We start from the raw sequence: 17,419 nt of genomic DNA on the forward strand, positions 1-17,419 counted from the left end.
ACTCTTTTACGTTCCTCCACATTGTATGATGATATCTCCATCTCCTACAAATTAAAAACAAGTGCAAGATGATGATCTACCTATAACCAATTAAAATTACAAACATACATGAGAGGTGTATGATTAACAACAATATATTACATTTTACAGACACTTTATCACAGTTTCACAATTAGCCCAAATGGATGGATAACTCTTCATCCTTATTTAAGCCTATGGGATGCATAGTCTCACATTTTATAATCATTTTAGATTCTAAACGTCTTAGTTCTCTAACTCTGTTCCCTCCTCTTTCAGAAACAGGGATTCTGTCCAGGGCACAATATTTCAAAAGGCTGACTTTTTTGTTGTGATAATCCTTAAAATGCCTCACAATGGGATATTGCTTGTCCTCATTGACAATTGCCCTCATATGTTCCAAGATACGTTTTTTCACCTGATGAATGGTGCTCCCAATATAAATTAGCGAGCATGAACAATTCAACGCATAAATGCAAAAGTCTGACTTGCATGTCAGGTGCTTTTTGATTAAAAACGGTCTATAATGTTTGGATAACTCAATTTGCTTACGGTTCACGCTAAACTAACAAGCTTTGCATGACTCACACATAAAGGAGCCTTGTATCTGATGAGGGTTCTTGACAGTTTTTAATGTACTGCTACAAAGAATCTCATTCAGAGCGGTGCATTTTCTAAAGGTAATTCAAGGATTTTATCCCACATGTTTTTTCAAAGTTTCGTCTGTGCCTAAGACATGTCAATATTTCTTTTTACTTCCCACGCTTGATTGCTAAAAGCTGTTATGAACCGTGTAGGTTCTTCCTTTTTGTCATCTCTGCTTTTTACTTTCAACAAGTCAACTCTTTTCATAGTTTTAACTTTCTCACATGCTTGTCTTATTATTTTGCTGGAATATCCTCTTTCACTGAATCGCACTTTCATTTTAGCCATTTCTTCCTGAAAGGCTGAATCCGAGCTACAGTTCCTTCTGGTCCTTAATAGCTCTCTGTAGGGTATACTGTTAATGAGATTATTGGGGTGACAACTACCTGCCTGCAACAAACTGTTGCCAGCGGTCTTCTTTCGACATAATCTACTCTCCAGTCTGTTGTCATTCACCCTAACTTCTACGTCTAAGAATTCAATTTCATCCCTATGTACTGTACAAGTAAATTTTAATTTTGTTGTTGTCATTGAGGGTTTCTACAAATCTTGTGGTTTCAAGTTCAGTCCCTCTCCAAATACAAAATACATCATCTGGCACAGAGGACGACATGTAGGTTAAAGGCTTCGATGTTACCTGCCATCATATCGCTCCTACCATATTTCTCCATGGTATTGGAGAAATACGTGAAAGCCACCAGCACTGATTTTATTGAGGCAAGCCAAGTGCTCCACCCGAGCCGGTCAGCATTTAGAGCAAACTTCAGCACAGAAACGGCTCTGTTGGAAATCTCAGAGACTATCAAAACCACTTTTGATAGTAAAGGAAAGGCTGTGCTGATATTACTAGATCTCTCGGCGGCTTTCAATACCGTGCTCCACGATCGACTTCTTCATAGACTCAAGGAAAGTGGTATTGGGGGCACGGTGCTCAGATGGTTCTCCTCCTTTCTGGAAAGCTAAGAGGAGTTGGCCTAATGGCTAGGGCGCTCGACCTCGGACCTGGGGATCTGGGTTCGAGTCTCGGTAACAACGCCAAAACCTCCTGTGATTCTGGGCAAATCACTTAATCTCCCCGTGCCTAAAATGAATGTGTGTCCGTCCTCATGTAACGTAACTGGTGCTATGTAAAGCGCTCTGATACCTGATTCGGTTCGGGTCTAGTTCGCGCTATATAAAACTTTGCAAAAAAAAATAAAAGCTGCAAGCAAACAGTCAGGTCTCCTCCTTTCTCAGCCCTCATCCCTCCGCTGAATGTAGGGGTTCCACAGGGTTCTGTTTTAAGCCCTACCCTGTTTAATATATACATGGCCCACCTCGCTCCACTAGCTGAACAACAAGGGGCAAAAATTATATTGTACGCCGATGACACTCAGTTGCAGTTTACCTGTGAGAAGGTTCAGGCAAAATCAATTACTTTGCTTCTCCGACAAGTCGGAAATCATTTTCTTTGGACATACTCCAGGTGGTGAATAGCGTCAATGGTGGCCACAAAATGTATGCCCCCAAAAGCACAGTTTCCATCGCAAAAATCTAGGAGTGAAATTTGACTCTGACATGACCATGAAGTCCCAGGTCCAGTTGGTAGCTGGCACCTGTTTTGGATTATTAAAAATTATGAGGAATTTCCTCCCCCTGCTTCCTATCCCTCATAGAAAAACTGTGGTCCAAGCACTGATCACGTCAAGGCTGGACTACGTAAATGTGCTGTATCTGGGCCTTTCGGACTACTTATTGAACCGCCTACAGGTTGTTCAAAATTCTGCAGCAAGGGCCGTGCTTATGGTCGGACCCAGGTTACACATGTTTCCCCACCTCAAGCAAACAGTGAATACTAAACAGATGATACCAAATACCCCAAATCTTTCTGTATAGTATAAAAAAAATTAACTCAGTAACATAAAAATACTTTAGAATTTAGATGTGTAGTAATATAGTCCTTTATTGCCATCTCGGCCTTCTATGACATGTATAAACCACTTGGCCGTCAGTCCTGTGGTTTTATAAATGTCACCACAAGCCCTCTGTGACATGTATTTGTAAAACACACGTTCACCCAAGGGTATCTTGGCGTTGAAAAACAGATGATTATTGTTACCCAACCCAATGGTACTTATTTTATCAACTCAGAAGGATGAAACATTGTCTGGACTTAGAACCTGTGAACCTGTGGCCTAATGCGTCGCCTCTGCGGGCGACACATTACGCCACTAAGGGCCAGATGTATCAAAGGGTTTTACCCATTCTGTGTCTATGGGGAAATGTGTTCATACATATGCCCCTAAACTACCTAATCCAGCATATATAGCCTCTTATTACACAGTCACAAGCTATATATTCTCTCTCTCTCTCTCTCTCTCTCTCTCTCTCTCTCTCTCTCTCTCTCTCTCTCTCTCTCTCTCTCTCTCTCTCTCTCTCTCTCTCTCTCTCTCTCTCTCTCTCTCTCTCTCTCTCTCTCTCTCTCTCTCTCTCTCTCTCTCTCTCTCTCTCTCTCTCTCTCTTATATATATATGGTTTAGGGGGAGTGAACCGTAGTTCCTGATCCAGGCACTTCCACAGCCCTGGCGTCTCCTGAAAGTAGATGGGCCACGGGTTGTCCCCACCGCTGGCGCTGCAGCTTTTTCCTACAGCGCTGAATTTGCAATTATTAGCATTTTCTATTTTTAAGAATAATTTGCGAAGTGAACTTCTTTCCTCGCCAACAAAGCAGAACCAATTTCCTGCAACAAAGCTACTCGTCGAGGCGCGGAGAAGTTGAAGGAACAGAAGAGGCAGAATCTTTTACTTACATTGTGAATAATTTTACAAAGTGTATGTGTTCTGTGCAACCAGCACAATAGTGTTTAGTGGCTGCGGGGGCGGGCTGGCCCGTGGGGAAATAAATGATATTTTCCGACCAGGCACTGTGACTGGTACCTGACTGCGCCCCAACCCTCCTTGCATTTTTATCATTAACCAACTCAATAGCAATTTTTGAATAACATCAGGAGGGTGAGAGGCGAAGTGCCCCCCTACCTGACTCATGTGTTGACTCTTTGTTAGCCTTACTGGCCTTTCAGATGCATTGGCTCTGCCTGCGTGTACATGTCTATATTTTGTGTTAATTGCACTAATTGTGTCTACCCCAATCGGATGTAAGGCTGAGCTGACTGCTGCCTGGAATGTGAAGGATCCTGTTCCAGCCCTGTCAGCCTCTCAAAGGCACCTGCCACGTGTTTTTTATACGGCTGACTCCGCCTTCCCAACTCTACTAGCCTTTCAGAGGCACAGGGAGGCCAACAATCTTCGGGTTCAATCATGACCCACTTCAACGGTGCTACTCTTGTCGACCTGGAATGATTGAAGGCTGAGTCAGCCGTACTTGAGTATAGCTCACTGATTCTCACCCGAGCGCCTTCGAAAGAGACCGCCGGTAACGATAGCTCCAGATTTCCCGAGGGGCCCGGCCTCCCCAGAGGAGCGGAGGCGCGGTGCGTCCATTGGGGCGTAGGGGCGTAGCCCCACTAAGCCCCATGGACCTACCGCGTTGTCACAAAGCAAAATACAGATATTTAAAAAAATCGCGCTATCTGCCGGCCGGGAAACCGGGAGACGCCCGACTTTCCCGGAGTTCGCAGGGGGGTGGGGGGGTGGGGGGAGGATGGGCCTGCTGCGCAAGTGTCATTTTGGGCACAAACATGCCCGCGCATGCGCAGATCGTTTTTCTGTGAATTTCCCCTTAGAGAGAGGACCAGGGGGCGGGCCGCAGCCCCCGGGATTACACAGGGGACTGGGCGGGGAGTCATGGTGCCCCCCCAGCCAATCCTGGCGCTGGATTGTCTGGTCAGTCAACTCCTGTCACTTCAACCACTCTGCTGCCAATGGCGTAGGGCACACGTGCCGTGTTTTATGTGGAAATGTGTTTGTGGCAAATATACTGAAAAGGTGGTTAAAAAAAGGCATTGAGTTATTACCACGGCAAGGTGGGGTGAGAGCGGAACACAAGTCCGGGAGCTCCGGACACGCTCCTGAGCACTGTCTCTATCAGACACATTGCGCTCACAAGTAACACTAGGTTGCACGGAGCTGTTTTCGATGCACTAACAAGTAATGTGACAGAAAGAAAAGTCGGCAAAGGAGCTGAGGTATAAATTAAATGTCTGTGTGACTGCAACACGATATATAGGTTTAATAAATTGCTAATGTGCATGCTAAATTTGAGTTCCTTGAATGAGTCATTTATATAGGTGTATGAAATTTGAAATTCCCCAGGTAAATACAATACTCATTTTTCATTCAGTGATATTTACTTAGGGAAGTATTGTGTTTCACAGAAAATGTCTGCATCTACTGCTTTAGCATTGAAAATATACTTAACCCCTTGGGCACGGCCGCGATTCTTCGATGGGTGGATGGGTGGATGGATGCATGAATGAATGATGGATGCAGGATGGATGCAGGATGGGTGGGTGGATGCATGATTGAATGATGGATGCAGGATGGGTGGGTGGATGCATGAATGGATGCAGGATGGATGGGTGGGTGGATGGATGGGTCGATGCATGAATGAATGATGGATGCAGGATGGATGGGTGGATGCATGAATGGATGCAGGATGGATGATGGATGATGGATGGGTGGATGGGTGGATGGATGAATGATGTATGGATGCATGAATGAATGATGTATGGATGCAGGATGGGTGGGTGGATGGGTGGGTGGGTGGGTGGATGGGTGGGTGGATGCATGAATGAATGATGGATGGATGGGTGGATGGATGGATTGGGTGGATGCATGAATGAATGAATGATGGATGCAGGATGGATGCAGAATTGATGGGTGGATGGGTGGATGGATGCATGAATGAATGATGGATGCAGGATGGGTGGGTGGATGCATGATTGAATGATGGATGCAGGATGGGTGGGTGGATGCATGAATGGATGCAGGATGGATGGGTGGGTGGATGGATGGGTCGATGCATGAATGAATGATGGATGCAGGATGGATGGATGGATGGATGGGTGGATGCATGAATGGATGCAGGATGGATGATGGATGATGGATGGGTGGATGGGTGGATGGATGAATGATGTATGGATGCATGAATGAATGATGTATGGATGCAGGATGGGTGGGTGGATGGATGGGTGGATGCATGAATGATGTATGGATGGATGCAAGGTGGTGCGGGCTCGCTCGCTGCGTTCGCTCGCTGCGGTGCAATATGCAAATTAGTTTACGGCCCACCACTTTAAAATGTCACCAGCCGCCCCTGGGAGCGGACCTCACATTTCTCATTAGTTCCCGTGAATGGGTTGCTGGAGGGGGTTTCTTTGCTCGCTCTGCCTGAATGGAGGTGATACTGCTGAGCTCGTTGACATCAGCAGCCCAGCAGTGGCTGGTTTGACGGGACGTGGGGGATGGGGTGAGAGGAAACTCAGTTCAGCAGGAAAGAGAAGAGAAAGAGGTAAGGTAAGAAGTAGAAAAACACATGAGGGCAAGGAAGTGAAACGTGGAACGGAATGAGTACATGAAATAGTGGAGAGAGGAAAAGAACGAGTGGAAAGAGGAAAGAAAAAGTGTAATAGAGGAAAGGAGTAGTGGATAGAGGAGGTGGCAGTTGAGAGAGTAAATAATGGCATAGTAATCAATGGACTGAGGAAAGAGAGGAAAAAAGGGGAATCGAGGAGTTGAAGAGAGGAAAGAGTGGGAAGCAGGAAATAGGAATTGAAGACAAGAAAGGAGAGAGAAAGGGAAATAGGGAATGAAAGAGTGAAGTGTGGAAAAAAGCGCAGAGAGGAAATGGTAGGAGGGAAGTAAAGTGAAGAGGAAACAATGGAGAGAGGAAAAGAAAGAGTCAAGGGAAGGTGAAATAATGGAAACAAAATTAGAGTGGAATACAGGTAGTATAGCAAAGAGAGAAATGAATGGAGAGTGCAAAGGGGAAATGAAAGGTCCGAGAGAGGAAAGGAAAGGTGAAGAAAGTAAATAAAAGTAGAGAGAGGAAAGGAAAAGTTTGAGAAATGTAGTGAAAAATAAAAGAGATGGGGAATAAAGGAAGGAACTATGACAGCTGTGTCATTTTATAGGCATTTTGCATGGGTGCTTGTGCACCCCTACAAAATGACACATGTTCTCTTTTTCTATTTATTTACTAGTCTGAGTTGGATAGTAAATATGAAAGAAATAAGCTTTGGCAATGCGGATAAGTCTGGCTTAAAGGAATGTTGTATGGTAATATGAGGCATTACAAGTAAATAGCATGGGAATAGACATATATTTGTATGGAAGCAAAGAACTGTATACTGCTGTAGGTTGACGGGTCAGATGACAGTTGCACTGTCAAGCCGGACCTAAACATATATGTAGGTTAATGACTGACCCCCTGCTATTTGTACTGCTGTCTGAGAAAAAACAACACAAACTTTCTAGTGATTTTGACATTTTAATAGCATTCCAATGTCATGTGTGCGACCCTGGAAGTTCAAGCTTAGGCAGCTGGGTAAATAAAAAAAATGATCACAGCTGTGTGGAGAGCGAGTATTTTTTTGTGGAAGAACACAACTTCTGCCCAATCAAAACGTACTCCCGTCGCCCAACGTGTGGGTGGAGCCAAAGCCCCTCTCTAGTGAGATTCACATAATTGTCTGGCGATAGCTATGCTGTCAAGCCAGACCAGGAAAAGGTAGCACAAAAGTGTTTTTTCTTTTTGCCAAAAGCCAGGTGAGGGGAAGCAAGATGCAGGGTGCGGCTTCGGAGTAGCAACACAGAGGACGGCGGAAGGAGGCAATAATGGGGGTGGAGTAAAGCAACACCCCTGAAGCGAAAGTAATATGGAGAGCCGAAGCAACACCAAGAAAGGAATGTTGGAAATTGGGTTACTGGTTTGGGGGTGTAGCCCTACTCCAGCAGCAACCACAATTTCTGTCAGGGTGAAGTCACAAGCAGCCCTAAATTAGCACGAGCATAACCCTCTGGGAGTTAGGCACAAAGCAGTTAGGTTTACCTGGGAGGCAATGTGTAAAATATTTATGCAGCCCTTTAAATATTAATAAAAATGAAAACAGAACACAAGAAAAACCTCACACTAGTTTAGAAAAATAGAGTTAAATGTAATAAAATATTTGACACCAAAATGACAAAAATCCAATCAATAAAATCGGACGTATGCAATTTTAAAGATCTCAGGTAAGCAAAGCACCTAAATGCACAGAGTGCTGCTAGTGGTTATCTGGTCATGCGAGACCGGGTGAAAGTCACTAGTTCAGGCTGACTGTGATGGAGTGCGGGCTGGATACATGGACCAGGCTAGTCCTTCTTAAAACGTTACTTTCAAAGTCTAGTGCGAAGATTTATGTTGGAGGTGGAAGGGGCGGAGAGAAGCAGGAAAAGTGTAATGGAGGGTCATAGATGTAGCGCAGAAAGTAGAACAGGTTACGAGGATGGTCCTCTGTACTGCAAAAATCCTGTTGGGTGTCGAAAACAGCCATTGCTGGAACTTTGCGTTGGCAGTTACCACGTGCTGTCGATACTGTAGCCCAAAGTGTAGATCTCACGCTGCCGGGTGTCATTGGCAGTTAGCAAGATCTGGATGCAAAAGGACCCGTTCTCGTCCTTAAAGAGTTCAAAACATCAGAATTTCCCCTTGTCTTTGGATAGGAGCTCAAATAAGGCCACAAAAGGGTCCTGAGCCAGAGGGGCACCCTCTTGAAGGTCAGGAACCCACTCCAACAGAGACCAGCGAGGCTCAGGGAGGACCAGCTGCAGGTCCAATTGCAGGTCCAGGCAGCAGGTCAGCTGAGCAGTTGCAAAGAGCCTCTGGAACATATTATATTCCTGTGGCTCAGAACAGGAGGTAAGCTGGCTGACCCTTGGAGTCACTTCAGCCTGGGATGTAGCAGGGAGTCAGATCAGCTGGGCAGTTGCAGGGAGCCTCTGTAGCTTGTTATGTTCCTGAAGCTCAGAACAGGAGGTCAGCTGGCTGACCCTTGGAGTCACTTCAGCCTGGGATGAAGAGTGCAGGTCCAGTCTTCCTTCTCAGCAAGGAGAGCAGCTGGCAACAGAAGAGCAGAGTAGCAGGGCAGAAGAGTGGCAGTCCTTCTGGCAGCAATGCAGGACAGCAGTCCCCCTTCTCTGGCATCTACAGGTCCAGGAGTGTACTGAAGAGTTGGGTCTGAGGCTCCAAAATGTATACTTGGTGCCAGCTTTGAGGTAGGAGAAATTTCTAGAGAATTCTTTTTGAAGTCTTTGAAGTTTCCTGCCTCACCCGCCTTGGCACCAATCTGGCCGGATGAACAATGTAGTGGTGACATGACCTCTGTGTGAAGGTAGGGCACAGCCTATTCAGTTGCAAGTCGCCCCCCCCATTCTGCCAGTTGATGGCCCATCCAGGCACCCCTAATCCCTCTATTGTGAGGTTGTCTGGAAGGAATAAAAAAAGTCCAACTGCTAACTACACCAGCCGCGACCCGTGCAGGTAAGAATGGTAGGGCGGTTCGGCCAGGTGGGGGGAATTTCGACGGACAATGGCAAGGGAAAATTAAATAAATAATTAACTTTTAATCACAATTTCTCAGACACCAAACATGGAATGCTTACCTGTTTCCAATAAAAAAAATGCATTTATTAAATCTAATAAGACAATTATGTGGGTGCTGCAGACCCACTAGTAGCATTTTGTTTACAGGCCATGGGTACAAGTAGTACCACTTTACTAGGGACTTACAAGTAAATTAACTCTGCCAATAGGGTGTAAGCGAATTTAACCATGATTAAAGGAGAGTGCACACTCACTTTAGCATTGGTTAGCAGGGGTAAAGTGCACAGAGTCCTAAGGCCAACAAAAACGAGATCAGCAAAAAATGGATGAGTAAGGCAAAAAGTTTTGGGGGGAAGACCACCCTAAGACTGACATGTCTAACATGGAGCACAAAGGTAAGAGAGAGAGGAATGTGGATTGTGTGATGTGAAGAAGCACATGGGTGAGAGTGTAATGCTAGAGGAGAAGCACACGACGACCACCACAACACGCAGTGGGTAAGGGAGAAGCACATGGGTGAGAGGGTGCAGAACACGGATCACATGGATGCTGCCTCGCCCTGCCTGTGCACACGCAGATTCTCCTTTCCTGGATCAGAGGTGCATGCTGATGAGCACCAGCAAGACACAGGACATCATCATAGTCACTTAGGCCAGCTAAGAATCAATGCTGCCATTCTCTGTGCATGTATGCGTGAGCATGCACGCACAAATCAGAGCAACATCCCCAACCTGTGGTGGCACAGTAAAGCGGGACAGTGCCACACACAACTATTCAAAGGTAGTGTGCACAACTAAGTCATTGCTTGAATTATAATAATAGTAACAGACCCAGGGGCAGATTTAAGGATAGCTTAGATACAACCTTAATTTGCATGCATCTTTATTGTATCTACAGCATTGGAAAAGTCTAAGGTGATTTCACTTTACAGGTCACCTGGAACATCTTAATGTATTTTTCACTGTTCTTGTAAGAAACTTGGAGCAGTCTTAAGTAACTACTGGGTGACTTCCAGCCCAACATTACCCAATTTGTTTTAACTTTGTGTACTATTTTTCCGCTTTGATTTCTTGTGTATTATGCAGTTGTATAACATGATTAAATTAAAACTGCATGTTGAAGTACGTTTTGTGTAGAATCAGAATGCCCTCGAGCCCGAGGCCTGTCAACTGCAGCCTATGGAGAGCCTGAAGTGCCCTGGAGAAAATCCTAGAAGTGGGCATCTGAGTAGGTGACAGAATCAAAGATGGGGGATGAAGCCGTTTGGAATTTGGCCTCAGTAGTGACAGGAGTTGCTCACAAGCCTGAAATTGTGTCTGTGCTTACACCTCAGAGACAGATGTGCTGCCAGCGTATACCCCACCACCCCCCACATGGCATGGATGACTGAAGGGCCTAGAGGATACTAGGCTGAGATGGCTGAACACTCGTTCTGGTAGACGATATGGCCTGATCCGGGCACCTTTTTGGATGTTGCACAATGTGGCGGCGGCCAAAAAAGAGCTTAGGAAACAGCAATGGGACCAGGAGTACACATGTTCAAGCCACCAGCTGATCAGGGTAAACAATATGTTTATATGGCAGCTGCAATATAATGTAGCCAAATAGAAATTGCTGCTCTAAACTCCAACATTGCCCTGTCTACTGGCATAACAAACTACTGCTTGATGGTGGATTGTAGGCAGAAGTTGTGGTGAGGGGATTCCTCGCTGGCCATATGAAATTGCACTGGTCTATGCTGTACTCACTAACTGACCCCCCCAGAAAAACAGCAAGGTGCCCCGTGGCAGGGACCTCGATGGGGAAAGGAGACACTGCTCAAAGTAAATTACTCTATGACCACATGTAAACTATAAAGCAGGCAAATGGCGAAGAAAGAAGAGGGTCACATGTGTCACAGATTGAGGCACTGGAGAAGGCAATGGACACTCGAGCTGTATTGCTGGAAATTAGAGATAGTCTCAAGACTATCAATGCCAAAACGGACACACTTGCTACATGGATGGAGCACCTTACGGAGCAGCTAGGCAGACAAAGCACCAGATGGAAAGTCAAATATTAATGTTGGAAGACACAACTGCAATATGTCAGGAAACATCATTGTTGAAACCGGCAGTGTCTGGTAGGCTGAAGAGATGCCCCCAGCAAGGCAGAACTATCACTTCCGTTGAGGGCAGGTGATTACACTCGCTGTATAACTGGTGCTCACCCTTGAGTAGCTTGGCTCAGGCTTGCTACAGAGGCAATGTGTAAAGAAAAGGCACAGTAGCCACTCGCGATAAATACACTGAGCATCACAAAAAAGACTTCACATAGGATGTATGTAATAATGTTTATGTTCAACACACATATTCAATCATAACACAAACATCATACGCTTTTTGGGCATAAAAGACATTTGGAAATATTACTAGCACTACTAGGCCCACTCGTATTGTTATTATCAATAGTATGCACACTGCGGACAATTCCCCATCTAACCGTCCCCCGAAAATGGGAGAGCTCACCCTTATGCAGTACACAATATCAAAATTATGTACATACACAAAAATAGAACACTTTTTAGCAGCACTGCGGGTCGGGCCGCACAGGAAATGCCAATGTGAAATGTATTGTGCTTTTGGCAAACAATCAACGTATAAAATGCCAGCACCGCCCAGTGTTGTGAATCACAGGTAGGCCACACACGATCACTTACACAAATGCACACCACACCACTTCGCAGGGCGAAAGATTTTAGCCAGTCTCTACGGTACATTCCTACACACACATATACGCACTCAGCACCCAAATGTGGGGCCAAAGGTACCTAGCAGGTCAATGGCTCACCCTTTGCAAACTCTGTGGCCCATGCCCCTCTCCACCCTCTGGTTTACCCTGGTTGTCCTATACCCCCGGATCGAACATTACCAACCCGCCACCGGTACACTGGGCCACACCCAGCTGAAGTCACACTGTCTGCGTCCTCGGGAAACAGGTGGGAATATACAGCAATTTTGGTTAGGAGGTAGATGTAAACAAGGGAGAGTTTAGCAGCCACCCGGGAAGGTCACCCACAGGTCTCACAAAGGAGTCACGCAGTCTTTTGACCCGCTTACAAACTGTCTCAGAAGCATTCCTTCTGCCCAGTCAATCTCTCTCACTACCCCCACCTGGTGCCAAGATGTCTTCAGGAGGGGACAGGTGTGGAGAGGGTAGATGGTCAGCTGAGATGGGGGTCAACAAGGGAACAACTGATGAAGGGGGAGTAACACAGGGGAGCCTCTCGATAGGATGGTACACAATGATTTGGGTCATGCCCAGGTCATCCGTGCACAAAACCTGGTGCACGCTGGCATGAGTCGCACCAGGCACTTCAGATTTCAAATACGATGAGTTGTTAATACTGCGCCTCCCGCGAAAAGAGGCATAATGACCGCTACTCGATAAGTTGAACTGCACAAGGCAATTCCGGACACGTCTGGTGCACGATGATACAGGCTGCACCAGACCAGTCTGGCCCACACATGCAGGTGCAAGTTCAGCAGAGCCACATGAGATAGAATGAGGCACCACTGCGGGTACAAACCAACCTCTGTGGGCTGCACCCTGTCAATCAGACACGCAAGCAAAGAGCATGCAGGTAGTATGTTGCATGAGAGAGATGCACCACGATCGACAAAACTAGACGCTTATGAGTGCTGGGGTCCCCGCAGTACAGGAACAATATCTCCTAAATGTGAGGAAGGTTTCTGGGCTCTGCACTAGACAATCCGGTCTCCTGACAAAAGCCTTAGTTCCATGCTTACACCATGCTACCTGTTGGAATTCAGTAGCCGTGGTGGGCATTTTTAGAGGGTACTACTCTCCTGATTTTACAGGTATATGGGGTAGGTCCCTTGTGGGTATTTTTGATGTCCCTGCGATCTCTTGGAGAACATGAGGCCAACGGTCAGGTCCTGGAGAACACCCTCAGGGCGCCACACTTCAGCAGGTTCTAGGTCCAGGCCAGACACTATTCAGACAACTATCCTCCATGTGCACAACACAGTGCAGGTTCTCCAGTCCCGCATTCCCACAAGCTGAAGGATGGCACCCATAGTTATACTGTTGTGTGTCCTTGAAGTTCGGGTAGTTCATGGGGCTTTCCCTTTAAACCACATATATTTCCCCAAAATTGTAGGCCTGTCTACAATGGGGCCGTGGAATGCAAATCTCAATTTTTAGTGGGGCAATGATCTGGCACCTAGAGGCTAAGTGCCACAACCTCTATCTTTACCTATGGAAAGGTTTTGGCACTGCGAATCCATTGATATGAAACGTCATGAGGCTGCTCTACTGCAATCCACTATTGCAGTCTAACGTAATGTCAACTACTTCCCTATGTTAACCTATGGGAAGAGCAGGACTCATAGTGTCTGTGCGCATGCACAAGCCCACGTTGGAAGGCGGCACATTTAATCACCGGCACCTTAGGTGCAGGTGCACACTCACAGAGGCCCATCAGGGCAAGCTGCTCATGAGTTTACTCAAAATGGATACCAGTGCACACCCACCGGTAGGCAATGACATATTGGCCCATGTTTCAGAACATGGAATAAGCACCTCTTTCCAACCCAGATAGGAAGGGTGTACACTTTCATGTGTATTTACAGTGTGAAAGTGTCCAGATCCTTGAGGCTACATAAGAGAATCGGCAAAACACAGACAGAAAAAGCAAATAAGTTCTGGCAGCGCTACCTGATGAGTATCATGTTCAACATTCAGCAAGTGGGGAAATCTACTAGAGACTATTAAGAGGAAACAAGAAGACCTAGACCCATGATTGTCAGAGTTATGAGGGATGCGAAATTCACACCCAAAAGAAAGACTGAAATATTTGTGGAATCTCTTCTGACTGATTTATTAGGCAGGTCCAGCTTCTCTGATAAGTTCATTGTATCATGGCAACCTCCTCTGATAGGCTCTATATGCTGCTAATTGCTTTCTCTTAAATTAGCATGACAGGGACACTGTTCTAAGGCTTGCAAGGGAGAAGTGTGGAAGACTCCCAGAGATCCTGAGAAGCCACAAAATAGGAAGGTGCAAGATGTGGGTGTGATCGGTGACAGAATGGAAGGAAGTGGAAAGGGTTTAGATTTAGATACCGCCTGAAATGCTGCAATACATGCATACACAAATAATTCAGTTTGGGAAGGCAGAGACAGTGGAAAGCCTGAGGAGATGTGTTGGTGGAGGGAGCTTTTTTGTATAGAATGTGGTGCTGACACCATTTGGCAATCTTCTGGGGTGGCGGAGACAATTGAAAACTGCCTCAGACTCAGGAATGCAATGGAAATATTAACCAAACTGACACCCAGAACAGCACTGTTGGAGACATGGAATGAAAACACCCCACCAAGGTATAGCAAAATTCTATATGACTAGGTCTGGTGGTTGCAAACAGAGACATTGCCATTTTATGGGGTCTATGGAATGATGTCTCAAGGAAAAGGAGGTGCCCCTGTTGTCTGTATCAGGGAGGGGGTATACACAGTTTCAAAAATTTAGGGAATCCCTGTTATTATTGTAGCAGACTAGGATCGCTGGAAAGAAACGGGGGGGGGGATTTATTTAAAAAAAGAATGGATCCGTGCTCTTAATGAAATAGTAGGGATTTTAACAACATAACCTTTCAACCTAGATCAAGGCAGATCGCTAAAGTACACAAGAGTAAATGGCACTACTCCCAGAATTATAAAAATAATGTACAAAATTTATTTGTGGCCTCCCAAATGGGTTACAATCTAAAACATAATGCAGACTTGATTAAAATACCACCAAAAAGTGGTAACACAATATAAAAAACAGTCAAAGTATAAAAAAGTCTTTTTTATACTTTGACTGTTTTTTATATTGTGTTACCACTTTTTGGTGGTATTTTAATCAAGTCTGCATTATGTTTTAGATCTGCCTTGATCTAGGTTGAAAGGTTATGTTGTTAAAATCCCTACTATTTAATTAAGAGCACAGATCCATTCTTTTTTTAAATAAATCCCCCCCCCCGTTTCTTTCCGTCTATGGAATGATAACATGGACTGGTGAATGATGATCAAAAAGTGGTGTATGAGGGCAGGTGATGCCTTAAGTAAATAGAAAGGGCCTTATGAACATCTTCAATGTGTACACTGATTTGATCCTCTGAAGTAGGATCTGGGGAAAAACTGGTACAATGATATCTCCTGAACAATGAAATTTAGAAGAGAGTTCAGGAAAAATAGAGTACTTGGCCGAAGGACCACCTTGTCTGGAAATCTTAGAAAAGGCTCTGCAAAAAGTAAACCCCAATCTACTAGATCCATTCCCCCAATCTACCCTATCCTTCTCCCAGAACAAATGGACACAAAAAAATTACTGTTGCTGAGAGAAATGCCCACTCTGCTGACACCAGGGGTTGGAATGGACTACTGTAGGACTAAAGGAAAACCATATTGAAATAAAAAAACTCTTAATCAAGTAAGAAGCTAATCGTCTAAGAATCCCAGAAAACTTGAGATTGGCCTTGGTTTCAACACCAAGATTCATAACTATGCAATTGGGGAGTATATACCTTCAATGTAGAAGGTCTTCTAGGTTGTTGGATATGCTCAGCCTCCTCTTGGGAACACCCATGAGCTAAATAACCATACCCTCAGATTTAGATACTAGAGGCAAGCTGAATACAGAAGATGGTATCGCAGAGAAGGAGGATGGATTTGGAACTGCCAGTGAGGTAGGACAGATATTTGGAAGAGAGGATACCATGGCCTCTTGAACCAATCCGGCACTAGCAAGAGGACCTCTTCATGATTTTCTAGTATCTTTTGCACCACTTTGGGGGTTACCTGGAAGGGTGGGAAGTATAAAGTAGACCTGAGGGACAAGGTAGGAGCAGAGCATCACCCACACAAGGCCTCTGAGAATGGATTGCAATGCAAAAATGAGGAAGTAGGGCGCTCTATTTTGTGGCAAAATGATGTAGCTTTGAATGGCGAAACATTTCCATGATCGTTTGAGAGACGAGAGGACAAAGGCAAAGAGCCACCCTAGAAGGAAACATTCAGCTGAGTAGGTCTGCATGCCCATTCTCCTGCCTTATAGAATAAACTGCTAAGACAGATAGGATAGTCTGGTCTGCTTATAGGCATGTCTCTTGGGAAAGGAAAGCCAGAAAAGGAACTCCCATTTCTCACCGATGATTAATGTAAGACCTCACATCCTGGTTGTCTGTTTGTAGACAAACAGTGGGCTACAACTGAGGAGAAAGAATTAATTACAATTGGAAGAACACTTTTATCTTGCCTGCTTCAATGACCCTAGGCTTTGATAACTTTCAGAATTGACCCATCCAGTCGTCCTTGAATTTATTGTAAGAACCAACAGAGGATGAGATACCAGCTGAAATCCGTTGTCACAATTTGCCACCTTCAGCCAGCATTGAAGTTCATGCCGGACCTGTGAAGTCACCAGAACCAGGATTTTGCAATCCTAAGAAATTGGACAACAAAACTGAAAAAAATACTATACCAGAGGGTGCAGATGGAGACAACTCCTAGTAAGGATGAAAAGAGTGGCCACCATCTCTCAGAAGCTCCTCCACCATTTCCTTGTCTTTGCATGAGTTTTCACTATAAGATTGGGCAAATGGAACATAAGCAGCTTCTCTCTTTCTTCTGAAAGATAAACATTTCCAAAATCTGTGCGAAACTGGAGAGTCTGAGAAGGAACAAGATGGAAATTCTTGAAGTTCATGAGAAACCTGTGGCCATGTAGAACCTTGTCGACTTTCTTTATATCTTTCTCTGCTTTAGAGAAAGAAGAAGATGCAATTAGCCAATCATCCAAGTAGGGGTTGACCTGAATTCCTTGATCACGTTGAATACCCACCAGATGAGCCAAGAGTTTCATAAAAACTCAAGGTGGTGAAGCCAGACCGGCAAAACTCAAAACTGATTATAATTCCCAATCACAGCAGTTGTAGAAATGTTTGAACAAGTGCATGGATTGGAAGTGGGACATGAGGATATGCATACAACATAGCTATGGAAGTAAGGAAGCCTCTAGGCTTAATCAGAGGAACATGTTTTTTAAAGACTCAATCTTGAATGTCTCTTGGGCAATATATGGACTTAGTCCCTTGAGGTTGAGAGCTATCACACTAAAGGCCACTCACCTGAATTCCCTGGACTTCTGTGGAAGCGAATATCTTCCACTATTTCCACTTGAGGTTAATCCTTA

This window comes from Lissotriton helveticus, chromosome 3_2 (genome assembly GCF_964261635.1).
Source record: "Lissotriton helveticus chromosome 3_2, aLisHel1.1, whole genome shotgun sequence".
NCBI classification, from domain to species: Eukaryota; Metazoa; Chordata; class Amphibia; order Caudata; family Salamandridae; genus Lissotriton; species Lissotriton helveticus.